Raw genomic sequence first — 8403 nt, forward strand, 5'->3', positions numbered from 1 at the left:
AGGCTGCTTTTTTAAGTAAATACTCCAGCAGTTTAAGTACAAATGTACACATTTTTGCTTAGTAATATTTAACCATAAGTATCTAGATATTTTGATTCAAGTACTGGGGTTGTTGAGTACTTTAGATGACCACTGCCAAAAACATAAATCCATTCCATGCAGAGCCTGTCTAAAGCCAGCTCTTAAACTGAACCAGCTGAGATGGTGTAGATTGCGGACCCACACTCAGTCCAGAAAATGTCCATAATTTGAAATGCTTTGAGTGTGCTTTTGTAGGATGCTTCAACCAGATGAAGAGACGTGTGTTTACTAATAGGTAGTGCGCAATGCATTGATTGAATACTTTATTAGAAGTTTGCATAGGAAAAAGCACCGGACAGTACAGTTCACTGGTACAACTAAAGAGCACAAGGAAGCTGTTAGGCTTGTTTGCATTGAGGGCCCATTGTGGTTTGTAGTCATAGTTTGTACTGTATTCATACAAGCTGCTGGGTGAGGGTCATACAGTCCAGAGGATGGCGCTAGTGCATCACAAAGTTATTTGCCAGCATCGACCCTGCATGTTTAACTTCCGAGTCAATGGCAGCGTTAATATTTTGGAAAATGCTTCGAGCACGAGTGATGCCGTTGAATTCAACGTTTCCACCTTGTCTATTATTACTTTGTTGTGTTGAATGCTGAGCTTGTCATTTTTAGAGCACTTCATGGTCCCAAAATGCCACACTGTGCTGCTATCGGTTGCAAAGACGGTCACGGCAAGGAAAAGTGTGTGAGTCTTCACGGCTTTCCCAGAGACAAGACCTTGCGAAAGAAATGGGAAAATGCTTGTGGAAGAGAACGACTTCCCAAAATCCCCAGTCTTTGTTCTCGCCACTTTTCTCCGGATTCGTTCGAGAGACGTGCACAGCTGATGAAGGAGCTCACAGGAGCTGGTTGTAGGGCGAAGCTGAAACCAGATGCCGTGCCTACTATATTTCCTCACATGGAGTCAAAACGGCCCCGGACAGCAAGTGAAAACCGAGCTCAGAAGCGTCAAAGGCAGGAGACTCTGGATGCGCTCCTGCTGGGAGGTAATACTATAGCCCTGATGCATCCCTGCTAGAAAAACCAGCACAAGACCAGCACAAACCAGCGCATGTTGTGTTTTACTGCTGGTCTGTGCTGGTCCCACCATCTAAACCAGCATGAACCAGCACAGACCAGGGGGTCCCCCGGGGGTCCCTGACCACACCAGCACAGACCAGCACCAGCACAGACCAGCAGTAAAACACAACATGCGCTGGTCTGTGCTGGTGCTGGTCTGTGCTGGTGTGGTCAGGGACCCCCGGGGGACCCCCCTGAGAAGTGGACCAGGTCTTTGCTGGTGTAATTTGCTCTTTGCTCTGGTGCTTGAATCCTGTTCTGATGCTCTGCTCCATGGGTAATGACATTATTTTTGACATTGTGAGTGGGATTCGAACTTACTACCTCTGGCACTTCAGTCCTGCACTTATCCTCGGCGCCACTGAAACCAGCACCAGCACAGACCAGCACCAGCACAGACCAGCAGTAAAACACAACATGTGCTGGTTTGTGCTGGTGCTGGTCTGTGCTGGTCTATGCTGGTTTATGCTGGTTCATGCTGGTCTGTGCTGGTGCTGGTCTATGCTGGACCAGCACCAGCACAGACCAGCAGTAAAACACAACATGTGCTGGTTTGTGCTGGTGCTGGTCTGTGCTGGTCTATGCTGGTTTATGCTGGTTCATGCTGGTCTGTGCTGGTCTGTGCTGGTGGACCTGAACCAGCATAAACCAGCACAGACCAGTATGAAAATTGTGCCGGTCTGTGCTGTTTTTTCTAGCATTGCATGACTCTCATATTCATGAGAGTCATGAGATTCCCTTAACATGAGGAGTAGTGGGGAATCGAGCCCTCAACGGTTTGAGCTAGGAACGTCAGATTTCATAAATAAAGTGCTTACCCAAGCCAACTCTGCTAATGATTTGACGCCGTGCAACGTTCGTTACATGCCGCTGCCGGATTGTTGAATAAAAAGCCTTCTGGCCGATTTCCTGTTTTTCCCCCAAAGTGCGAAACTGCCCCATCTATCGGCTGTAACTGAATCTAAACACACGCTGTGAAAACCTACCTGTTACAGCGAAATACACCTACCAAGCATGTGGGGGCGCTGTGGCGCAAGCCAGGCGCAGGCTAGATCATCATTTGGGATAAGCGAGGAAATGGGCCGGTAAGCAACATAATTTCGGATAAAAATGCTTTTTATTCAACAATCCGGCAGCGGCGTGTAACGAACGTTGCACGGCGTCAAATCGTTAGCAGAGTTGGCTTGGGTAAGCACTTTATTTATGAAATCTGACGTTCCTAGCTCAAACCGTTGAGGGCTCGATTCCCCACTACTCCTCATGTTAAAGGCCCACCTCACCCCCAAAACAACACAATTTTATTGTAAATGTGTTTGGGAGTAATAATAAATACATTCAAGGGTTCATTTTCATGTTCAAAACATTTTTTGTTTTATTTATATTTCAAATGGGACTGCTTTTCAGTGATAAACTCAAACTCCCAGAATGCTTTGCATATCACCATTCTTCGACTCCTCCTAAAATTCCCTCCCATAGGAGGTCCTTCCCTCTAGACTCTGCCCACACAAAAAATAAACAAACACACATGTAGTAGTCACATGGTGTCCATGTGTGTTGTTATGGATTGCAAAGTTGCAAAGTATTCACCTCAAACCTTTTGCTAGTTTTACAACTGAGATATATGTAATGTAAACATATGTTTTTTTCACGCCAATAAAGCCCATTGAATTGAATTGATATATGCATTGTTGTGTTAAAATAGGCCATTGTTTGCTCTGATGTAAATTCATCTCACTGACGACTCTGAAGATTAAACATGAGGATGCTCCAGTCCTTTGTGAAGCCTTTGTCTGGTTGTGGGATGGCCAGCCTGGGTCCTGCATTGGAATTCCATCATGCACCGTCCAGCACAGCACAATTTATATTGTATATATGTATATATTTCAGCTACAACCAAAACATGCTTCATTATACAGTATAGACAGACTATGCATATGTGTTCTAAACATAATTGAATAATATTCAGGTAAATTATTACCAGTTGAATACACAGGGAATATGCAAGTAGAACTATATATAGTTATAAAAAACATGGAATTATACCGAGGTGGGGAAAGGACTAACATGTCTTACTTGAGTGAAAGTATCAATACTGCAATATAGCAATACTCTGTTAGGGTGCCCTCACACCAAAATACCTTGGGTGGAACCCACCAATGCATTTCAGCGAGAATGAGCGTTTTTGTTTTGTTTTTTGCCAGTAGGGGATTTCTGCAAAAAAACGCTCCATTCTCATTGAAATGCATTGGCGGATTCCACTCTAGATATTTACTCAAGTAAAAGTAGTCGTGGGTCGCGCGCCCCTGACGACCCATATACCCCCCGAAATTCACACCTCGACAACTGTTTAACAAAGAAACTACACTATTTGCATATCAACAATAGACCTGTATCGTAGCCTAGGTGTCGAGCGACGTTCGCGACCCCCCAAATATTGAATCACCCACTGCACCACTGAAAATAGGCATATATAGCCTCAAAGTACCAAAAGTAAAGTACAAACTATAAATGTTGAAAATAGCAGATCTACAAGCTCACAATGCGTCGCGATGCCACACGTTGTGAGTTGAGAAGCCTAGAAGTAAAAGTAGGCCTACTGAAAACTAGAAATACAAGTAGGCTAAAGTATAAAATACCAAAAAAATTGTACTAAGGTCAGAACTTGAGTAAATGTACTTAGTTACTTTCACACCACTGGCATTTAGACCAAATGATCTCATATCCATATTCAACCAAATGCTTGTGCAACATGATGAAGAAATAGTCGTGTAATAGAATGAATTGCAGTTTTTATTTACACAAAGGAATAAGGATTGGCATTACAAAGTATTATAGCAGCAGACTAGCTATTTGATGATCAATGTTGACTCCATTACATCTGCAGCTGTCGTTTCATTTTCTGTAAGTGGCTTGCAAACGCTGTTGTCTGAAAAATAAATAAATGAAACATCATGTAAGTAACATAGATCGGTAGGCATTATCATGGCAGGCTAGACAGAAACTCAGCTACAATCTGCTGTTTGGCCAATTTTGCACGTGGGTCTAAACTAGCACAACGGTTCAGATAAAAATATACTTATACTTATTTAAGTCTCACAGATGTCATAATATGTTACGCTCAAGCAGAATTACCCGAATCTTCCGTATTGTTTAATAAACAGCATTTTAATCCGTTCGGTCGTCATTTCCTCAAAAGGTTTCGATGTATCAAAGTGCAGTACACCTCGCAACCGATGGGGTCGCATGGCTGAAAGTATGGAGAACAAAAAACAGGAAATGGCCACTGATCGGATTAAAATGCTGTTTATTAAACAATACGGACAATACGGATAATTCTGATTGAGCGTACCATATTGTGACATCTGTGAGACTTCAGTAAGCACTTTATCTTTGAAGTCTGAACGTTTGTGTAGACGAACCTAGCAAATTGATTAAACTGCTCAACGCCAGGTTGGCGTGAATCTATCACGGTCGCCAGCGATCGTCACATTCAGGGCTATTGTTTTTGATTGTTCACTCAAAGCAAAGTCGTTTACTTACTCGTGTCGAGATTCCGACGCTGTCCATCCACCGATTCTTCTGCTCTGGAATTATTCCTGTGTATTGGGGGAGGCTGTGTCTCTGACTCAACTATATAACTTGGAAATAGCCTACTAATTTCGCTCCAGTCGAGTGCTGTGTGCCTGCCTGCTGCAGCCACCATGATAAACACACTGAGAGAGGCAGGCAGCAGCGTGGGGGTGCGGTCAGATAGCGTTCTGGGTGGCACAAATTCTCGGGGACACCCCGTGGCGTGATTGGAAATGACACCCGAGCTCCAGGGAAACCCCGCCCACCGAAGCTTTTGATTGGCTGAAGCGGAGCTAGGGAGCGCTCCATTGTAGTCGCTTGGACAGGGCGTTTATCGTGGGCTTGCCCAGGCCTTACGGCCTGGGCATAAATATAACGATTGCATTCACCACGGCTTCGTAACTCGCGCGGCGCTCCGCCGGCCGCGCGGCCCTGGCCCGCTCTTCGCGGCCACTGGGCCAAGGTCCGCTGGCCTGCGCGCCGCTTGCAGTGTCGTGGACAATCGAGCGGCTCCGCCTGGAGCTCGGGTGTCATTTCCAATAACGCCACCCCGTGGGCTGTCTGTGCAGCTTGTGACGTTGTCTGACTGAGAAAAGGGGTGTAGTTTTTCCGCGTCCGCCGCCGACCGCCTGGTGACGTAATTATCGTCATACGCACAGCGTTTATAACGACATTTCTTAAAACACACATTGAACACCAAAATGAGACCAGAAAGGTGTCCCTTGTCTCCCAATTGACTTAAAAATCAGGGTTTTTGTCTCAGGGGTGAAGTGTCCTTAAGGGAATCTCATGACTCTCATGTATATGAGAGTGTATCATGTATCAGGGCTAGTACTACTACTACTCCTCAACCCGAGGATCTTGAGCTTCCAGCTCAGTCAGTATTACAGGTGTCTGTGAGACATCAAAGACAGTCAGGATATAAACAAGTAGTAGTTACAGACTTTAACGGTGATGAGTCAGTTCAGTGTTTACCAAGGACAACTGATCATGCTGCAACTCAGATATACAAAGACATGTCAGATGCTGCAGTGCATTTTCCAGCTGATAGGTCTATAACACATCCAGTTCATATTTACCATAATTACGCTAAAGACATTATCTTGGATATAGCTGGTAATAACCATGCAAAGACATGTCAAGGACCAGTGTAAAGTAACTAAGTACATTTACTTAAGTACTGTACTAAAGTACACTTTTGAGGTATTTGTACTTTACTTGAGTATATCCAATTTCCAATACTTTTACTTCTACTCCACTACATCTTGGATTCAAATATTGCACTTTTACTCCTCTACATTTATTTGAACACTTTAGTTATTAGTTACTTTGCAGGTGTAAATTATAATATTACAAAACACACATTAACCCCAGTAGTGCTTTGGGGGCCGGACGGGGCCGGATGCCATGTGGCACGCGCACGGGCACGGACGGCACCGAACGGTGCACGACCGTGTAAACGCGTGCATACCCCCCCGCGAGAGCCGCGACAACCCCCCATCCCGCGAATCCGCGATAACTACAAGCAATAGCCTACTTTAATCAGTGGCTACTACTATGCATAAGGCCTAACAAAAAAATATTTTGGATTCTGGTAGGCGACCGACCCTATTAAATACGTGCGACCCAGATGATTTTATTGGCATTTGGAGTAAAAAAAAAAAAAAAGGCAAAATCCGACCGAGTCGATCAAAAACGTCTTACAAAAAATATATTTGCTGCACCCACACTCGCGAAGTCAGGACCTGTCCCCGGTTCCCGAGGCTAAACTAATGTGAGTTTACGTAACTAATGTGAGTTTACGTGACAACGTGTATTCCTCCAAACAGACACACACGCGCGCACACACAATCGGGGGACAGACTGAGTGGTGCTCAGTCAACAAGTGGCAGCGATGCTAACAACATTAGCAGCTCAGACACCAGTACAGCTCAGCCCTGCACAGCCACAGAGAGACGTGATATGGAGACTAAACATTTATGACAGCGTGGCATTCCTCTGAAAGACTGCGCGGCAACAGTGCTTGTGTTACGGACCCCCATGTGTCTCTCTCAGTGCCGGGCAAGCTGTATACGTAGGGCACCGCCGATCTAAAGGCTGCATGGTTAATCCTTTTCAAACGATTAGCGAATCGCAAAGGCCCTCTGCGAAGTAGACTTCCCAATCAATATGGAGACGTTTTAATTTTTGAAATCCCTTCATAATTGACTAAGGAATGATCAAATCAAACGTGGTGACTTCTTTGCTTCCGAGCATCCACATGCTGAAAGTGAAAGTGAATTTGGCACAGTGGCTGCTGTGCAGGACTCTGCCAGTGCAGGGGCGTAGCCAGGAATTACATTTTGGTAGGCGAAATGCCTACCAAGGGGTAGGCAAGGGGGCCTAGGGGTGCTGCAGGTGTTCCAGCGCCCCATGGGGGAGTTTTCATTTTTTTTAAATAAGAAAAGAACAAATCAAACATAGCAAAAATGCATTGCCTGTTGTTGTCGTTTTTTATTTATTCATTTATATAATATTTCCATTAAAAAATGGATTAAAAAATTAAAAAAAGAAAAAAAAATTAGGCCTATTATTTTTCAAACATAGCAAAAATATGTTGCCTGTTGTTGTCGTTTTTTATTTATTCATTTATATATATATATATATATATATATATATATATATATATATCCATTATAAAATGGATTAAAAAATGATACAAATAATTAGGCCTAATATTTTTTCGTGGGCGCTCGCTACGCTCGCACCCGCAGGAAGGCCCCATAGCAGAATCACGCTTAGGGCCCCCATGGGCCCAGAAACGGCTCTGGTCTCTCTGCCTGGGTGCGGTGCGTCTGCGACTATCACTGCTCGCTCGCTCGCCAAGCTGTGTTCCTTTGTAAAATCTAAGCTGGAAAATCTAACACTTCCGGTGGCCAATCTCTTCAGAATAAGATATGTTGCCTAGCAGCCTAGCAGCAATTATACTTCCAGACGGTGGTCGACTTCTTAATCTCTTCAGAATAAGAGAAGACATTGAAATATGTTTTCATTTGTATAATTCATTAAAACTGTAAATTAAACATTAAAATGTAATTCAAAATTGCTGTTTTTTTTTATTTATTAAAACTGTAAATTAAAAAAAAAAAAAAAACTACCTACCCATCCTTCCCATGAGGAAATAAAATAAAATTCCTTGCTACCCATCATGCCCACAAAAAAATAAAAATCAAAAATAAAATAAAATAAATTCCCTACCTACTCAGCCCTAAAATTACAGCCAACCGGAACCCAATGTTTTATTTTGTTAGGCCTAACAGGTTTCTAGTGGTGAATGTGTGAGCGTCCTCAAGCCTCTATTCATATGGATATATAGCCTACTTAGGTTTCCAGCTGTGACTGCATGTGTCGATGTGTGTGCTGTGTCCTCATACATGGCTCCATATTACTGTGGTATAAGTGTTTGAGATTCGTTCAAGGCAAACTTTGTTTCTCTATCCTACTGCAGCGCTGTATTTTCTAAATGAATTTAAAGAAAGTAGAACATAAAATCTTAAGTAACGATGCAAATGTAATTAAGACTAAAAACTATTGTTTTCCCACCATTAGATCTGCTGACATCCTTTCTATCTAAATAGCCTCTAGAGGCGCGTGCACGCGCGCCGTGCACGTGACGTCAATAAATGACCGTCTGCCCGGGAAAAAAAATCC

The sequence above is a fragment of the Nannobrachium achirus genome (assembly GCF_963921795.1).
Source record: "Nannobrachium achirus genome assembly, chromosome: 23".
Lineage (NCBI taxonomy): Eukaryota > Metazoa > Chordata > Actinopteri > Myctophiformes > Myctophidae > Nannobrachium > Nannobrachium achirus.